Source organism: Sorex araneus, chromosome 5 (genome assembly GCF_027595985.1).
Source record: "Sorex araneus isolate mSorAra2 chromosome 5, mSorAra2.pri, whole genome shotgun sequence".
NCBI lineage: Eukaryota > Metazoa > Chordata > Mammalia > Eulipotyphla > Soricidae > Sorex > Sorex araneus.
Genome location: NC_073306.1, coordinates 49,494,705 through 49,515,120, shown reverse-complemented (window position 1 = coordinate 49,515,120; position 20,416 = coordinate 49,494,705). Strand labels below are relative to the sequence as shown.

Sequence of the window (20,416 nt, the reverse complement as noted above, 5' to 3'; positions counted from 1 at the left end):
TTCTTTGTTGGTAAAATTTAACTCTGGGCCCCTGCGCAGACCTTCTGAGCACCATTTGGCACCCTCCCACTGCCCCACCCCCAAGAAAAAAAGAAATATATCAGTTTGCTTGGTAGAGAACCATGTAATAAAACTGAGTTGAATTTAGTATGATTCTTTTTTTGAATGGCAAGAGATCTAAGAGACATATAGACCAGCTGTCCTCCCACCCTGTCATTTAATTGTGAGGTAAATGAACCCTAAGATTAAATGACTAGTACAGATGAACCAGCTCAAGCTTAAGTGCCAGGACCAGAACTGAAGTTTCATACCTTCTGTTCTTTCTGTTATACCATACTGGGCCTTTTTATTTGTTTGTTTGTTTTGTTTTTTTATCAACCTGCTTTATTTTACTGTTTTATATTTTTGTTATGGTTTTTCAAGTTGACTTAGGCTCAAGGATTGGCATTAGAACTTGAATTATGCTCTCATAGATAACTACTATAGAAGATATGTTTGTAGTTTAAAAATAAATTTACTTTCTTCAGTAAGATGCTATTCTAAGTGTTTTTAAATTATTTTTATTTTTCATTATCATCATCATCATCATCATCATCATCATTCCATTGATGTCGAATTTCTCCAGCGGTCTCAGTAACGGTCTCCATTCGTCCTAGCCCTGAGATTTTAGAAGCCTTTCTTTACTCGTCCTTCCCAATGATGCAACTTTGGAGGCTTTTTCAGGGTCAGGGGAATGAGACCCAGCATTGTTACTGGTTTTGGCATATGAATACACCATGGAGAGTTTGCAAGGCTCTCCCATGTGGGCAGGAAACTCTCAGTAGCTTGCCAGGCTCTCCTGGGAGCTTGGTTTTAAGTCTCTGGATGTTGGCTGTTGGTGGGATTACACGGCACCGGGGACAGTCCCTGGGTGTGACCGCCTAGCTACTGGAAAATGGGAAATCTGGGTGGAAGAGGCCCAGTTCTGATCCGAGCAGGCTTGGAGGTCTCAGCCCCGGGTTCCACACAATAATAAATTTTTATTTTTTTAATTTTTTAAATTTTATTTACTTATTTATTTTTGGGTCACACCTGGCAATGCTCAGGGATTACTCCTTACTCTGCTTAGTAATTATTTCTGCAGTGGTCGGGGACCACATGGGATGCCGGGAAGAATCAAACCTGGGGTGGCCACGTGCAAAGCAAATGCCCTACCCACTGTACTATTGCTCCAGCCCTATTTTTATTTTTATTGAGATATAATTAATATGCTGATTTTAGGTATATACTACAATGAAATGACATGTAAAACTGACTACTATAAGAAACACTCTCAGCAACAAAAAAAATCTTACTCTTGTCAAAGTTATAAGGGCATTCCTATCTTTAAATAGAGGGGACCATCCAGGGCCCAAGGAAATGGCTCAAAGGGCTGGAATTCAAGCCTTGCATTCACTAGACCCTGAGTTCAATCCCTGGCATCTCATGTCCCCCTGCCAGTACAACCACGTACAGCCCTGGTGACTCCTGAGAACCACTGGGTAGGGTCCTGGGCTGGTGGCCTTAAAGCACTAAATCTGAGTAGCACTGCATGTCTGGACCGGAGTCCTGAACTGTTAGGCCCACACAGCTAGGCAGAGTATTACTGGAAGTGGCCCCTGGGTCCCCACGAGCATTACTCAGAAGCACTGATCCTCCAAAATATTGTTTTACATCGTATGTAGAATATTCAAACAGGATGTATTCATGGGCCAGATTGGCTCACCAGCTTGCAGCCTGTGCACCTGACTCTTACAGTTAATTTTTGTTTTGTTTCCTCCTACCTCACTCGTCCTTGCCAATCAAAACTTGTCTTTTACGTCTCTGAGACTTCAACTCTGGTTAGGGCTAACGTGGTTGGTCCAGCCAGTTCAGATAGCTTAGAGCCACTCCTCATGGAATCTAAGGCTTAAAACCGCTTGGGAAACTCACTGTGACTTGGAAGACCCTGAGGTGCAGACACTGCCTGAAACAAATTCTGAGAAAGTTTGAAGCCATAAAAGAGGGGAAGAGCTTTTTTATTTTTCTCTCCAGAAGAAGATGGAAATCTGAATCAAATTGCACTATGCGAAATGCTCATTCGCTTGTTTCTCTCTAAATGCATTTGTTTATTTTAGATACACCCAAAATACTACTTATAATTTAATTCATATAATTCTGTCTTTGGAGACTTGAGAGCCTGAGGGTAAAGGAGAAAACATTTTCCAGGAATTTCCTATCAGTTTCTAAGCCAGAGAGTTAGTACAGTGATAAATATGACAGAAACCAGGTTTAGAAACAAAAAGAAAGAGAGAAAGAAAGAGAGGAAAGGAAGGAAGGAAGGAAGGAAGGAAGGAAGGAAGGAAGGAAGGAAGGAAGGAAGGAAGGAAGGAAGGAAGGAAAGGGAGGGAGGGAAGGAAGGAAGGAGGGAGGGATGGAGGGAAGGAAGGAAGGAAGGAAGGAAGGAAGGAAGGAAGGAAGGAAGGAAGGAAGGAAGGAAGGGGAGGGAGGGAAGGAAGGAAGGAAAGGGAGGGAGGGAAGGAGGGAAGGAAGGAAGGAAGGAAGGAAGGAAGGAAGGAAGGAAGGAAGGAAGGAAGGAAGGAAGGAAGGAAGAGGAGGGAGGGAAGGAAGGAAGGAAGGAAAGGGAGGGAGGGAAGGAGGGAGGGAAGGAAGGAAGGAAGGAAGGAAGGAAGGAAGGAAGGAAGGAAGGAAGGAAGGAAGGAAGGAAGGAAGGAAGGAAGGAAGGAAGGAAGGAAGAACCATCGACATGTGGGAGTACCCATTGCTTTGATAAAATATAAGCTTTCAGGGTTGAAGCGATAGTGCAGTGGGGAGGCACTTCCCTTGCACGCGGCCAACCTGGGTTCCATCCCCCAGCATCCCGTATGGTCCCCTGAGCACTGCCAGGAGTAATTCTTGAGTGCAGAGCCAGGAGCATCACTGAGTGTGACCCAAAAGTGTGACCCATATGTGTATGTTCTCACTGAACAAGTGGGTATATGTGTGTGTGTGTGTGTGTGTATGTGTATAATATGCATGCTTTTGGTAGAAAATCAGAACTGTGGGAAAATTTGTGCTCCATCACAGTAAACTTAAGCATCTTCCAGTACTGACAAACATTTGTTATTTTGGGGATCTGTGATTTTTTTTAATTTACAAAAAAAAATTCCAAATTATACATTTATATATATACACACACGCATATATATAACTGAAACAATACATTATTTAAGGAAATTATGCTTTAGATAAGATCTGTTCTACCTGTAAATATGCCTTTGAAATAAATTTTTTAGAGCATTCCCACCAACAATGAAAGAGAGTCAAAAAAGGGCAGACTTTCGGGGCCAGAGTGATAGTACAGTGGCTGATCCGGGTTTAAATCCTGACAGTACACATGTCCCCCAGCACTGCCAGGAGTGATTCTAGAGTGCAAAGCCAAGAATAACTCCTGAGCATTACTTGGTGTGGCTCCCCCCAAAAAAACTTTCTGGAAGTTGTAACAAAAATCCTTTTAGGGACAACTATCAAAAAAGTCATTTGCTCTAGTAGTGGGGTTGGTTGTACCTCAGAGCCAAGGAATTTAGGTACAGGTCACTTACCAGCCAAGAACATGAAGGAAATCTTCATTTTCCTTGTTTCATCATCTTTCCCAGTGTGCCTTGCCTTCTATGCTTGTGATATTTTAGGCACTTACAGGTTTTACTTGGTTAGCTCAGTTTATTAATAGAGCTAATTAATTCACAAAATAGTATGAGTTTATTTTAACCATCACAGTGAATTAAACAACAATGATATTCTGAAATTAACGGGAACATGACAAATTTTATTCTTAGCTACTTTGTGCTTAAAACCTGTGTAGCACTTTATTTTGTAACTTCTGAGCAGCACGTGGCATTGCTCAGCCGCTACATCCGGAACTGTGCTCAGGGACCCATATGTGATGACGGATTCAAAGCATCGTTGTCACCACACCGAGTGCATTTTAACTCTGTGCTGTTCCTCCAACATTTTAGAAACTAGGAATTCATGAACTTAATCCATCCAGGTGATCAAAGAAGATAATCATTTGTGCTTTGAATATAAATAAATTATAAAATAACATTATTTGGTGAAAATACAAATTGAAAAACGTGTGGGGCTAGAGTGATAGTATAGTAGGTAGAACATTTGCTTTGTATGTAGCCAACCCAGGTACAATCCCTGGCATCCCATATGTGATCCAGCCAGGAGTGATCCTGAGTGCAGAACCAGGATTAACCCCTTAATCATCGCCGGGTGTACCCCCACCAAAAACCAAAACAAAACGAAAACCCAAATTGGAAACATGTGTTATGGACTTGTTAAAACAAGAAATTTCTCCTTAAACAATTTGAAAGTTTCCTCACTACAATTCAGAAGAAACTACTTACTGCAAACTTCACATTAATTTCTAAACCAGTTAACCAGCGGCATATTGAAATTGAAATTGAAGTTTTCACTAAAGGAATCAATTGGAGGTGAATTCCTTGAGGGGAGGTACTACAAGGAAAGGGAAGTATATTTTTTAAATGTTACTTGTGCTATCATTTAGAAACTGACTATTGGAATACTTTGACAGCCAGTGTGGGTATATGTCAGTCTGTAAATCTCTAGGGGATCTCTTAGACCTTTTTTCAAGACAACTGGGTCTCTTAGGATTAAAACAAATGTAGTTTCATTTTTAAGGAAAGAATGACAATTTCTCTCTCTCCTAAGATACATCTCACCTTTGTTAGGTGAATGTCATAATAGATTTGAAACAGAAACTCTGAGTAATGAAATGGAAAGGACTACTCATTGCCTACTCCCTCCCGTGACTCTAATCAGGCATTGTGGACTCAGATATCTACAGGAGAAGGACAGCACAGCATGAGGAGGCAGGTTTGGGTTGGCATCGTTCCTATTTGATACTGCATCTGGAAGTTTGGGAGCATGTACCCTTTAGAACCGGACAGCCAATTGTTGCCATGGTCATCATAGGCTCAGTCTTGCTAAAACTAGTATTTTGAGGAGATGCCAAAAATAGATATCTTTATGTGAAATCTTCTAGTGGAAAAAACTTATTTTGGGGGCCAGAGAGATAGCTGGAACAAGCCTTGTATGCACTTAGTCTTGAGTTCAGCCCCTGGCACTGCCTTCTCTTCCTGCCCTTCCCCAGCCCCCTCCCCACCCCCTTCCCCTGCACCACCAGGTATAGCCTTGGTGGTCCCTGAGTACCACTGAGAGACTCTAACCCTGAAGCACTGCATATCTGTGCCTGAGTCCTGACTCAGGTTGCAAAGCCAGGCAGCACATTAACTGGAAGTGGCTTCTGAGCCCCCTGAGGCCCTGTGTGGAAGGCGTCCTCCCCTGCTCCAAAACGAAAGAGGAGGTGTTTATGGGCCAGATAGGGCTTACTTCTTCAAGGAACTTTTCTTGTCTCTTTCTTTTTTGTGTCCTACCGTACCCAGGCCCCAATAGTCAAAGCATAAGTCCTATAAGAGACCTTTTCTATTAGTCACTATTTGATAAATCCCATGAAAATACCTTGCATTTTTGTAATCTTTTGGCTTTTTAAAAATTCTTTGTGCTACTGGAAAACACTGATTTGCTGAACCTCCCTCTGTTTGATTGAAACCCCACACCTTCCCATAAGCCTTTTAAGAAGGAACGGCATTGTTGATAAGGATTGTTTGGGCTGTGGTCTGCTTCCAGCCTTAAATGGTACGGAGCAGCTTAGGCCTTACATGCTCAGGACTGGTGACTTCTCTGCCAAAATGTCTTCTTCTGTGTTCTTGGAGCACAGATGACACCCAAACTCAGGACATGGACACTCGTTTATCAGATTTCACAGGGCAGCTGGTTTTGAATATGAACTTTCCAACACCATTCCTTGTAACATGTGGTACCCTGAGGCGTGGTGTAGGAGCAGTGTCTGCTTTCCTTTGGCCAGTGACGTGACAGAGAGATCTTTTTAAGGGGAATCAGACAGGGTGAGGAACTTTTTAGCTTTCAAACTGAGTTTCAGAAGGACTTTGCTGGCCGGGAAGGCCTGATGGCCAGGAAGATGTGGAACTTGGGTATTGCCTACTTCTGAAAATAAGTTATGATCCCCCTTTTTTAATGGCGTGAGATAAACCATTTATAAAGTAAGTGTTCATAAAGTGGATTTTTCCTAAGACTTCCAGATCATTCTGAAACTGACTTGTGACATGGGCAAATCTAAAAATAACAGTGAACATTGAAATGTCACAGAAACAGATTAATGGCCTCTTTTAAAAATAATCTTTCTTGGTCAAGGATGTAGATTACCTTTTATGTAATGAGGCCTTGGGTTCGATCCCTGGCACTGTGAAATAAAATAAAAAGTCTTTCTCTAATTATAAAATAATAAAATATTGAAAATATGTTATGCATGTTGATTATATATAACTTTGAGGTGAGTTAAAAAATAATCACTCTCTTGATATATATCCTTCCAATCTTTTTTCTGTTGCATACATAGCCTTTTTACAAAGTGGAGCTTAAATTTCTCAAATGTTTCAGAACTTGTCTATTTCGCTATCATAAAAAATATCCTGTATCATTGAACATTTTTTATCAATTTTTTAAATGGTTGCAAGCCAGTCAGATACAAAAATATATAATGCTGCAACGTGCTTTAAAGCTTTTTTTGTACCTCCAGTTTATATAAATAAATGTCTGAAATTGGGGCACTTTATAAATAGATATGAACATTTTTAAGTACACTATTTCTCCCCCCCCTTTTTTTAATTGAATCACCATGAGATACAGTAACAAAGCTTTCATGTTTGAGTTTCAGTCATACAGTGATCAAAATACCCATCCCTTCACCAGAACATATTTTCCACCACCAAAATCCCCAGTATTCCGCCCCATCCCAACCCTTCCTCTGCCTGTGTGGCAGACAATTTCCACAATACTCTCTTTACTTTGATTACATTCAATATTTCTACACTGGTCCCACCATTATTGTTTGGAATTTTCCCACCACCACTCAAGCCTGCAAAAAGGCACTGCTGGACAATTTATTTTGTATTGCTTGTTATGAATAGCATATGATGTCTCTGACAGCCGCACTGTCCTGGAATTCTAAAATTTTAACAATTGGGGTCTGGAGAGATCTCTGCAGCAAGCTGCTCAGTTCTGAGATTCTTTTGTGTGTCTCTGCATCATGGCCTTTAAGGAGCTTAAATAGTAGCCGGATGCAGTTCATGGGTGTCATCTCAGGGTCCCATCGGGGCGGGTGGATGAGAGAGACCGGCTCCTCCCCTGTGTCCCATGAGACCTAGTGTTTGTCGTTACTGCTCCCAAGTACTTGGGCTTCTCATTGAGTTCTGGAAGATGCTGGCCGCCGGGATTCCTAGGGGGCAGGCAGGGGGACAACACCTGCTCCCGTCTGGAGTAGCCTGGCGGAAGTGGCCTGTTGCAAAGTCTGGAGGCGTCTCTGCAGTGAGCTGCTTGGTTCCAAGATTCTTTTTCGTGTCTCTACACTATTCTTTTAATGTTTGAAACTTACCTAAACTCTGTGATTTACAAGGTTGTTCATAATATAGTTGTGTCGGGCAGTGTTCCAACACCAATGCTGCCATCAGTGTGACCTTTCTACCACTAGTATCTCCATTTCCCCACCTATTCCCCAAGCTTGCCCCCTTAGCAGGCACAAAATAATTTACTTTTTATTGCTTGTTAAAACAAATGGCTAATGAAAAAAATTTTTAAGGTTCGCTTATAGAAAATTTTGTTTTTGTTTTTGATTCATACCTGGTGGTGCTCAGGTGTTATTCCTGGCTCTGCACTCAAGATTCACTCCTGACGGTACTCGGGGAGCATATAGGCTGCTGAGGATGGAACCTATGTTGGCCATGTACAAGGCAGACACCCTGCCCGCAGTAGTATCACTCAGGCCCAATAAAAGAAAATTTGTGAAAGTTGTTATCACTGTATCACTCTCATCCCATTGCTCATCGATTTGCTCAAGCGGGCACCAGTAACGTCTCCAAGTGAGACTTGTTGTTACTGTTTCTGGCATATCGAATATGCCATGGGTAGCTTGCCAGGCTCTGCCATGCGGGTGAGATACTCTCGATAGCTTGCTGGGCTCTCCGAGAGGAATGGAGGAATTGAACCTGGGTCAGCTGTGAGCACAGCAAATGCCCTACCCTCTGTGCTATCTATCGCTCCAGCCCAAAAAGTTGTTATATCTCACAGCAGAAAGTTGTTATATCTCACAATTCTTTTATTAACGACATTGCCTGAGGAGCCGTTTGTGTTGTTTTCACTCATTGAGCTTAGTGGCTCCTACACAACTTTCTCATCAAATTTGTTGTGTGCCTACTGTGAAATTCAGAGGAGTCACTGTGGGGCTGGGATGATTCAGCGGCTTGGTTTCTCTTTGAGATAATTGCAGAGCTATGCCATTTATAAGCTGGAGGATGTGGGGTATGGGGAGGGGGCGGCTGCAGGGCCTTTTGATAAGGCTGGGAATACCCAGTCCCAGAGTTCTCAGCCCAGTCTACCTGGGACGATTCAGTGGCTTGGCATTACTTCAAAATTAGTTGAACCTTTTTAAGTACTTTCGGTACAAGCTTATGAACCTAACCAATGTGCCATATTGCTAAAATATAGCTTGTTAGCACTCATAGCTTTATTTTTGAAGGGAAATTGCTTCATATTTTCTAACTGACCTGTTGATTGAAAGCCTCTAGAATTCCTTTTCTGTCTGTTTGCTCTCTTTAATGAAAGTGAATGTATTTGCCTTTGGGGTTTGACAGATTAGCGAGTGGAAACATAAGGTACACTAATATGGTTTCACTTAGTCACCATTCTTGTGCCTGGTAAGCAGTTGTAGTCACATTGAGAGTCGGTAGTCAGCTTTTTTTTTTTTTCTTTTTTAAAATCATTTCCAAAGCTGTGGTTTATAAAATATACTGAAGCAGCCTGGAGTTAGTGTAGGCCTCACAATGAAATACATTTGAGGCTGGAGCCATAGTACAGCAGAGAAGGTGCACATGACCATCCTGAGTTCAATTCCAGGCATCTCATATGTCCCTTGAGCACAGTTAGGAAGGAATAATTTCTGAGTGCAGAGTCAGGAATAGTAACTCCTTAGCTTTGCTGGAAGTGCTTCCCACCCCCCATCTCTCAAAATAAAAGATGGAATATATTCACATTTTGTGGGGAGGGGAAGACCCAGAGGCCACTCCTGGTCAGAAATCAGCCAACTGGGCTAGCAGTTCAACATTAGGGCATCAATAGATTCATATTCTTGGGTGCTGTGTGCCAGGGATTACTTAGTCTACCCAGCATGCCAGAGACCTCCAGGGCCATACCCAGCAGTAGCCAGGGGACCATGTAGTGTAACAGGTTGACTGCATGCATCTAACCTCTATACTATCGCTCTGGCCCTACACTCACATTTTCATATGAAAGATCTGTGCAGCCATCCTTTTAGTGTGAATGACCTAGAAAGGGGAGGGGAAGAGTTGTTGGAGAAGGTAAATGATATTTCTTCTGGGGACCAAGCTTTGATTAATGAGTTCAGCTCTCCACATCGACAGCTGTGTGGTCTGTAAACAAGTCTTGTCTTGTATGATTAATGTGTACCAAGGGATCTCCAAATGGAATTAGGTACTTACCAAGATGAAGCAGTTGCTCTTCATTCATTCTTTTCATGTGCACCTGCCCTCTCGATAAGTAAAAACTCATTTACTCCTGTCTTCTTCAGTCATTATTTAAATATCTGACACCTGCTGTATAAAAGTTGTTTCCAGAGCTTTATAAGTTATAACATTGATCCTGTTCTATTCTAAAACTGAGAGGTGGACACAGACTCAAGGACCACATTAGTCTATAACTGTTGGAAGAAACTCTAGAAATAATCCCAGTTTCTAATCTTGAGCACAGTTAGTTCCTGGTTTAACTTAGTTATCTTTTTATAAGTAAGATGCATGCACAGGCAAAGATTAAAAATCAGTACAAATTAGGGGCTGGAGCAATAGCACAGTGGGTAGGATGTATGCCTTGTACGTGGCCGACCCAGGTTCGATTCCCAGCATCCCATATGGTCCTGAGCACCGCCAGGAGTAATTCCTGAGTGCATGAGCCAGGAGTAACCCCTGTGCATCGCTGGGTGTGACTCAAAAAGCAAAAATAAATAAATTAATTAATTAAAAACCAGAACAAATTAAAAAGCAACAGTGTTGTGGTTCAGTGTGCCAGATAAGAAGCACCAGGGGCTTTCGAATTTCAGAAGGAAAGGGCACTTCAGACCCATGGTCAGTGCTTCATGCTGGAGAGTTTGGTTCATTTTATTGTTTGTTTGGGGGCTTCACCTGACTGTGCTTAGTGCTTAATCCTCGCTCTGTGCTCATGGATCACTCCTGGCAGTGCTCGGGGGACTATGTGTTGGGCCAGGGAACAAAACCTGCTCAGCCACATGCAAGCCAAGCATCCTAGTACTGTACTGGCACTTTAGTAGCCCCTTTTCTGTTTTTTAACTGAGGAATGGGGGATATTTGAAAATTGAAGGCCATTCCTCCTGGAAGAATAGTATAATTTAAAGCAGAAAATGTCTAGAAAACAAGTAGTGAGTCACTTTGTCTGGTATGACAGGTTATAAAAACCCATTTTTTTTTCAGTCGCTTTGACTATATACTTTGGAGATGATCTTCTGAAATCTCTTCTCTCTCTCTTTCTCTCTCTCTCTCTCTATCTCTCTCTCTCCCACTCCCCTTCCCTCCCTCCCTTTCTCCCTCCCTCCCTCCCTCTCTCATTCATATTTTTGGGCCACCCCCAGCAATACTCAGAGGTTACTCCTGGGTCTGCTACTTGCTACTGCTGTACTGTCTCTTCAGCCCCCTGAAACTCTTTCCTTATAAAGCATGCAAGTTGCAATCTCCATACATTGTCATGCAGAGCCTACAGCATCTCTGTCACTGCTGACTCTAGAATTTAGAGAGAGAGAATCAGCTGAGACTTTTTTTTTAAATTGAATCACTGTGAGTTATAGTTACAAAACATCAATGTTTGAGTTTCAGTCATACAATGATAGAACACCCATCTCTCCACCAATATACTTTTTCCACCACCAATGTTCCCAGTATCCTTCCCCTTGCCCCCATCCCACACCTCCCTCTGCCTCTATGGCAGACAATTTCCCTCTTACTCTCTCTCTCTTTCTACTTACGGGCATTATGATTTGCAATACAGATAACAAGAGGCCATCATGTTTGCAGTTGAAACTTATCTTCCTGATGGGCCATGGGTTCAAGACAGCTCCCATAGAAATACACGGGTGGTTTTCTGGAGTAGTAATGAAGTGTGACTCGGAGTACTTGGGGTGCTAAATCATCACTAGGTGAAGTCCTGACTCATAACTTGCAGGACTTGCATACTGGCCAGCGCCTTAAATTTCCTATGCTGTAAAGCCTCATACATCTTCAGATTTCATAAATCCATGAAGTTATTGGCAGTACCCATTGGAGAATTTCAGACTTTCAAGTGAAGTCATTCCACTATAATGTGTAATTCACAAGAGTTAATGATTACTTCTTTAAATATTATCTCCTTACCTTTTCAGATACTTTAAAATTATATCCCTTTAAACTAAAAACTGACACTTGAATGCTGTATTTTTGTTTTACTACCAGGTATGCTTCAAGATACAGATATGTTTCCGATTTAACTTCCTAAGATGAATATGTGAACTTTTCTTATTTTTGGTTTTGGGACTATACCTGGCATTGCTCAGGTCTTATTCATGACTATGCACTCAGGGATCACTCCTGGTTGTGCTGGGGGACCTTATGGGGTGCCAGGGTTTGAACCCAGGTCTGTCATGTGCCCTACTTAACTGTACTATCTCTATGGCCCTTAAAGCATGAAGTTAATTATTTAGAGGTGAGCGGAGGTGTTGGGGGAATCCCACATGCAGCAGTGATGAGGGATATGTGGTACTGGGATTTGAACCAGTGTCTTGGTTGCAACCTCACGTTAGGCAAGTGCCTGAATCTTTGTACCATCTCTCAGATCTTTGAGTTTAATTCTTTTAGTTGTTAGATTACTCCTGTTAAAATGTTTCTCTTTGGGGGGGCTAGAGCAATAGCACAGCGGCTAGGGCGTTTGCCTTGCACGCAGCCGACCCGGGTTCGATTCCCAGCATCCCATATGGACCCCGAGCACTGCCAGGAGTAATTCCTGAGCATCGCCAGGTGTGACCCCCCCCAAAATTTTTTTTTCTCTTAATAATTAGTAAGGGCTGGAGAGATAGTACATTGGGCAGGCCTCTTGTCTTGGACAGAACTGACTCAGGTTCAAACCTTGGCACCCCATCTGGTCCCTTGAATACCACCAGGAGTGATCCCTGAGTTCACAGCCAGGAGTAACCCCCAAGCACTGCTGCATATGGCGCCGAGGAAATAAAAATTAGAAATCAACTTTCTAAAATTACTATTTAAATATAACTGTGGTGCTCAGAGGCTGTTCCTGGCTCTGTGCTCAGGGGTGACCTGTGGCAGTGCTTGGGGGATCATAAATGGAGCGAGGCGTTTGAACTGGGTTGATTACATGCAAGGAAAACACTTTACCTCCTGTACTGTCCCTCCCTCTGGCCTGCCACTTAAAAATTTTTTACCTGGGTTTGGGAGAGAGCATAGTGGGTAGGGTACTTGCCTTTCATACAAGTTGATCTGGGTTTGATCCCTGGCACTGCATATGTGCCCTCTGAGCTCTGCCAGAAACACTGAGAATTTCTCAGTAGACCAAAAGCAAACCAAAAAGTTATGTTATTTTGTCCCTTGAGATATATAAGATGAAAGATATAGCCTTAGCTCAGCGGTAATAAGAGAAATCCTCAATTTGGTAATTTTTCTTTGAAGTCAGTCTAGCCATCCAAGTAGAGATCTGAGGAAGTGGTGTTCCATCTTATTTGTGAGTTAGAATGGGGGCTGGTCTTCAGAGATAGTTTTAAATTTTATTAAATTTAGAAATTTAATGCTATTTTAAAAAATTATCAGTGATGACTAGAGCAATAGTACATCAAGTAGAGTGCTTGCTTTGCTTATGGCAGACCCAGGTTCAATCCTCAGCACCAAAGGTCCCTAGATACAGCCTGGTGTGGCCCAAAATTAAAAAACAAAAAGAAAAAAAAATTATCAGTGAGCTGGGTAGCAGAGGTATCTGTACATAATATGTAGCATCTTGAGTTGATTATAGCCGTAGTTTCTATTGCGCACAGTGGACCTGTTTCCTTAACATACAGGACTTTAGTTTTGCCATGGGCCCTGTCTGTGTCCAACGCAGTGACTCCATTGGGAAGCCTTGTTAAATATGATAACTATTGCCACAATCAGAGGAGGAGAAGAAAGTACATTTGTTTCCTGCCTTTGTGCTACTAAAATTTGGTTAAAATTTTATTTCTGGTCTGGGATTTTTTTTTCCATGTGAGATTATAGGTATTCTGAAGTAAAGTTTTCTCATATAGTCCTCATCTATTAGAGAGGAGAGGAGTCAATTCTGGAAAAAGGGATCTGAGCTATGGGTACATTTTTTTTTGTCTTTTTTTTTTCTCCCCAGTCACTTACATATAATTTATGCTATAGCTGTTGCCACTTTAAGAAATCCTACATATATATTAGAAGATTTTGTGTTCATCTTTAATATTATTAAATCTGAATTTCTTGGTGCTGATAAGTTCAAACTGATAAGTTTTATGTCTGCTGTACACCTAGAAAATAAGGACCTTTGGGGCTGGAGCTATAGCACAGTGGGTAGGGCATTTGCCTTGCACGCGGCCAACCCAGGTTCGATTCCCAGCATCCCATATGCTCCCCCGAGCACTGCCAGGAGTAATTCCTGAGTGCAAAGCCAGGAGTAACCCCTGAGCATCGCTGGGTGTGACCCAAAAAGAGCAACAAAAAAAAAAAGAAAAGAAGGACCTTTGGCACCAAAGACTTACTGTATACCATACAAAACAAGTTATTATTTACCTGTCAAATAAATACCCTGGTGTATAATCTCTGGGTGGCCAGGAGAGCCCTGGTGACTCTCCCCCTCATCACCCAGGTTGGGTGGTCTTGGGCCACTCGCCCAGTCGGGGCGGCACAAGTCATGGGGCAGACGGAGAAGGAAATGAGGGCCAAGCTGGTTGGTTTATCAGTTGCTGTTCCATTCTCCCCATGTACCTGTTCCAGTCTCTCTGAGCCCCCATTCTCTGATTCCTGTCTCTTCCTGTCTCTTCCACTCATCTCTCCATGCTCCATCTTGCTCCCTGCTTTCTCTCTCAACCCTTCCAACTCTCCCATCTCTCCACACCTCTTCACCCTACACTGTGGGCCAACCTCCACCCATTGCCAGTCCAGTAGCAAAACCAACATAAGAAAGCCCTTCCAGACCACCCATTGGGCTCAAGGGCAGAAACACCACCTGGGGGTGTTCCTCTTCTCCTCAGTCCAATAACTTAATTAACATCTTAATTAACATCTTAATATTAGTTATTTTTGTATGGACACAGTAAGAAACACATTGAGGCTTGTAGGGCAGCTCTCCTGGGAGCATCTTGCCACAGACTCAGACTACAGTGCTCAGACCAGATCAATCATTACTAACCCTAGCAGGTTCCAAATCTAGTTATTACTTATTGGATCATGATGGAATTTTGTCCATGACCATGCTCTTAACTTATAGTTAAGCCTTATGGCACTTTGGCCAGGCCCATTTTGATGCCAGGGTGGCACATACCTTACCGCTTGCCCTGTGTCCATCCAGTCCCTGTCAGGACCCTGCTTTTGGTGTGCTAGGAAGTGAGGGCCGCTGAGGCTTAAGTCGAGAGAACAGATGTCCAGGAGGTAAATATCATTGAGAGTCCATTAACTCCCAAGTTACAAAAGCATAGCATTTTCTTGTGTTCATACAAAAAGGACATTGCTCTGAATTAACTATGCAAAGGATTTAAGGAGAAGAGAAAAACAATATTTACAAGTTAACAGAGCAGAAAGAAAGAAGTTACAAATAAACACATAGGAATGGGAGCGCTGTGATGGGAGTAACCCAATGAACCTAAGCTCCCTGTGGCAAGGCGGAAAGGACAAACCCATGTTATCCTACACCCTGGCATATGATGGTCTTGTTTTAGCTCAATTTCCCAATTAGCATAATTAAGAAATACTTTAATACCTTTTTCTTTTGAGTACATGCAAAAATTGAGTCTATCTTAGAAAATATGATCATATACAACATTCATACAGTGGAATATTAAACAGTAATTAAATTGTCTATGAACATTTGTAATGGCATTGGAAAGTGCTTAACATATGTTAAGATACACTGAATCTGGTGCTTTCTCACCAACATTAAAAATATGTGTGAAAAAAGAGAAAGAACAGAAGATATACAGAAAAGAGGTACAGTGAATGTGAATGGTGAATGAGTAGTTCTATCTGGGTGGAAGGATTATCAGTTTTTTACATTTCTATTTATACGTTTCTTTTATATTTACCCTTAACTTGACATCATTTTTGCTATCAGAAGTAAATTTATAGGGGGCCGAACTGATTGTAAGTAGGTAGGGCACTTGCCTCGCACACTACCACCCATGTTTGATTCCTGGCATCCCCCATGGTCCCCGAGCTGGCCGGGAGTGGTCCCTGAGTGCAGAGCCAGGAGTAATCCCTGAGCACCACAGATGTGCTCCAAAACCCAAAATATAAACTAATTTATGGGTCAGAGATGTCGTTCAGTGATCAGAGTGCATGTTTCCTATGTGTGAGGTACTGGATTCAGTTCTCAGCACCATTCATACATACACTACTCGAGGAAAGAATTAGAAATCATTTATCTCCTATTTCAGCAAAGATTTAAAATATAGTAAATGTGGCCGAGAGATAGTATAGGAGATTAGACACTTTCCTTGCATGTCACTGCAGTGTCTGTGACCCTGATTCATTGAATTCCCAGCAACATGTATGGTTTTGTGAGCACTCCTGAACATAGAGCCAGGACCAGGCCCTGAGCATTGCTAAGTGTGACCAATACAAAAAGCATGTATGCATACATGCATGCACCACGTGTGTGTGTGTTGAGATTTATGCAAATGATTTCTGTAGTGATAATAAACTTGCCCTCAAATTTTTGAGATTACTGAAAATTTACCATTTAACACTTCTAAGTTATCTTACATGTCATTACACAGCGTTGCTATAGTGTCAATGCTGGCATTAAGGTAGTGAATCACTAGCTTTAGAATCACCAGCTTTGGGGCTGGGGCAATAGCACAGCGGGTAGGGCGTTTGCCTTGCACCCGGCTGACCCGGGTTCGAATCCCAGCATCCCATATGGTCCCCTGAGCACCACCAGGGCTAATTCCTGAGTGCAAAGCCAGGAGTAACCCTTGTGCATCGCCAGGTGTGACCCCAAAAAAAAAAAAAGTAGAATCACCAGCTTCATTAAGGTTTGCTACAACTCTTTAGAAAATAATAAATTAGGGTTTTATAGGCGTTTTTTGTTTTTTGGGTTTTTTTTTTCTTTTTTGGGCGGGAGGGGAATCATATCCGGCAATGTTCAGGGGTTACTCCTGGCTTTGCACTCAGGAATTACTTCTGGTGGTGCTCAGGGGACTATATGGGATACTGGGGATAGAATCCAGGACAGCTACGTGCAAGGCAAGCGCCCTCCCTGCTGTACTATAGCTCCAGCCCCTAGGGTTTTGTAGGTTTTTGGGGGGTCCATACTCAGCAGTGCTTTCCCTTGGCTCTGCACTCAAAGATCACACCTAGCATTGCTCAGGAAACCATATGGGGTGCCAGGGATTGAACGAGGACACTCACCCTACCCACTGTACTATCTTTCCAGTCCCAAGGTTTTACAAAATTACTGGTAGTAGTTATAAAAATCTTAAAGCATTTTTATCCTAAAGTTTTGATAATTATTTAATTTTTAAAGAGAACTTTGAATTGAAGTACATATGCACAGAAGTATTTAAATATCATTTATAACATACTAATTTTTAAAGTGCATATATCCTGTAACGACAGCATTTTGTTTGTCGTGCTGTTTATCTTTGACTTAGTTCCATGTTAAAAAAATACATGTATGTGCATGTGTTGTGTGATATCCAGAAATTACAGTTCAAAGATTTTGCATTTTTCACTCTATAACTGCATTCACTCTTTGCATTTTTACATTTTTCTTCAAGAAGCTCAAAATTTTTGCCTTTTTGATTTTGGGCCACATCTGATGGTACTCAGGGTTATTCCTGGCTCTGTGCTCAGGGATGACTTCTGTTGAGACTCAAGGAACCACTTGGGTTGGGGGGGTGGGAGTAGGGTCATACCCAGCTATGTTCAGGGCTTACTCCTGGCTCTGCACTCAGGAATCACTCCTGGTGAGCCTCAAAGGACCATATGTAGTACCAGGGGTCATACTCTATTTGACTGCATGCAAGGCAAACTTTAACCCACTGTACTATCTCTTTGGCCCAGAAAAGTAGCTATTTTAAATTTTAAAAAGGTAGAAAAGTAAATAAGTGCTAAGTTATTAAGATCTGGCCTCTGCTGATTTAATTCTTTCATCCCCACTATGGCACATGCTTTGTCCTAGTTGGATCGTTATGTGGAACTTGATTCCTGTGCCTCTGCATATGATGTATCTTAGGTTGCTAATCAGAAGATCAGCAGCCATTGCTAAGTGTGTCAGGTCTAGAAATCCTAGACCGAACCGGGAGGAACTTTAGAATCACTAGCTTCAGATGGAGAAACTGAGTCCTGGCAGGGTGCATAGTCGGCCAAAGCTCTTGAGTCTGGAATCTTGATCACAAACACCAATAACTAAGTCATGCCAATCATCATTAAACTCACCCTTTTGACTAAAGACAACAATCCGAACATTGTGAAATTGACTACTCAAGAAAGATAAGTTACCTAACGTGTTTCCAGCCAAATTTTATGAAAATAACCTGACAGTATTTACTTGTTTTGGAAAATATCCCTTGGATTACTTCAGGTGAATTAGTTATGGTCTGGGGGTGATATATTTCCAGTCTGTAATTGTTAAGAATGTCTCTGGGAGTGTATTCAACTGGAATGAATCTGGCGATTGGGAAAAGTGTGGTGCGATGTTGACTTGTGACCCTTCCCTGGAGAGTGAGCTGTGTCAAGAGACTGGACACTGGACAAACAAGGTCTCAAGACTATGCTTCCAGACACAGCAGAACTAGTTGCTGTGCCTTGGAATTATTTTATGACTTTCAGATTTTGAGATTTTGCTAGTTGGCTAATGAAGGGTAAAGAAAACGGCTCTTGGTTTTCTCAGGGAGACCAGGCAACATTATTAAATGGGTATTAATCAAAGTACTGGGCCTTGGGGATTTAGTGCTCAATAAAATGTGTATGTGAGGACTTAGTCCGGTGCGGCTAACAGTTCCAAAAAGAGATCAACATTGCCCTCCAGAAATACTGTCTTAGTATGATGGGTTAATGAGATGCAGTGTTCATTAGAGAAAACTGACTTTTGCCTGCCTGAGTTTGTTATCATGTTGGAAAAGGTTACTTTAAGTCTCGTGTGGAACCTGTCCCTGCATGACCATCAGTGCCACTCTTCACAGTCTCGTCTACCAGTTTCCTTCTGTCCTTTCTCACTGTTTTCTCAGTGCAAGTCTTCAGACTGGCCCAATCGATTGCTGTGGCCCCAGGTACCTATGGCTATTCTGCCTTTGAGGCTGTTTCTCCCCACATTCAGAACGCCACCTCCTCACTTCCTCCTTCTCCAAACCTGGTACAACCTTTGAAGCCACTCAAGTTCCCATACTTGCTCTTTAGAACTCAAGTGATTGACAGTCTCATCCAGACCATGCTAGGGATGATGTGTATTGGTCTAGTTATATGAGTAGTGAAGTGTGAACTCGGGAGCTAGACTGTATAACCTCAGGCTAGAATTTTCCTGGCATAGATTTCTTCATCTATAAGAATGTGAATGATAATTAAGTCCAGTCTATAGTTGTGCAATTAAATGAGCTAATACCTAATACCACTAAGACCTATAGAATAGTGCCAGACACATAGTTCTTATTAAATATCTGTTACTTTTTCTACCTTGTATTTATTCATAGCTTTTCTTGTGTTATTGTGTATCAGTGTATCACTTCTATCCCGTTGTTCATTGATTTACTCGAGCAGGTGCCAGTAACGTCTCCATTAGTCCCAGCCCTGAGATTTTAGCAGCCTCTCCTTACTTGTTTTATTGTGTAATCATTTAAAATATTTATTGGTCCTAATAAAACTAAATCCCTCTCATGAGGAAGAGATTTGAAAGAGACAGAGGTTTTATACTTTGTGTTTATCTTTTCATGTGCAAATAATAGATCCTTTATACATATCATGTAGAGCAAATATTGTTTTAAAGAAAATAGATGGACCTGGGGATGTAGCTCGGTGAGTGTTTGCCTTGTAGTTGTGTGGCCTGGGTTTGATCCCCAGCACCAAAAAAGGAAGAAAAAAATAGAAGAAATTGAAATGATTATCTTTGGTTCACAGATGGAGTTTTCTGATTCTAAGAGCATGTAATTTGTTCCCTTTTCAAATTGTTGCCAAGTCTAATAAGCTCTCTGCTCTCACAATCACCAGAAGCGTGAATATCATTTAGTGAGGGTACTAGCAATTTTAGGAGTTTGTTTCAGACACTTTTTTCTAGGCCCGTGGAGGGAGGCAATCTCTGGCAGTAGATATTGATCTGTCACAGAGGTTGCCAAACTTACTTGATCTACTGCCCTTTTTTCAGAAAGAGAAAGAGACTTTCAGCCTCCCTGGAAATCTACCTCCTCTAAAAGAAAGCACCTGCATCCCAAACTGCTACGCCCCTCCCTCACTCTTTTATGTGCACGGTGGTTTTATTTTTTGTTTTTGTGTTTTTGTTTTGGGACCACATCTGGCAGGGCCCAGGGCTTACTCCTGACTGCATTCAGGATTCACTCCTGGCAGTGCTCAGGCGACCATATGGGATGCCAGGCATCAACTCCTGGTCAGTGGCTGTGTGCACAGCAAGCACCTTACCCTCTGTACTGCTCTTCCTGGCCCCTGGTTTTATTTTTTAAGTATTTAAAGTGTTGCCCATTGTAGGAAATACTGATCTGCCTTAAAGCCTGGTGGGCCGGGAGCCAGTTAGGAACTTATCTCCCTTGCTAGGGGGCATGGGAAATTCGGCAGCAGGAAAGGGCCTCCTTACCTATCAGCCACCTTCTCTCTGCCTTCCCTTTCTCCTTTTTTGGCAACTCAGGTACAAGTACTCAATTCATCTATCAATATTCATAAAATTTGGGACAAAGCCAGAAGGTATCCGCTAGTGGGAAGAGATGGAATTCAGGCAGAAACAATCAACAAAGGGCAAATTGCAGTCTCCGAGGGCTTCT

At 42.1% G+C, this 20,416-nt stretch overlaps 1 protein-coding gene across 1 annotated transcript in view; it reads left to right on the top strand.

The window, feature by feature from the left end:
• MACO1 (macoilin 1) overlaps positions 1-20,416 on the top strand; it is a 78,777-nt gene that overhangs the window by 41,583 nt on the left and 16,778 nt on the right. The gene's annotated exons all lie outside the window — the stretch shown is intronic.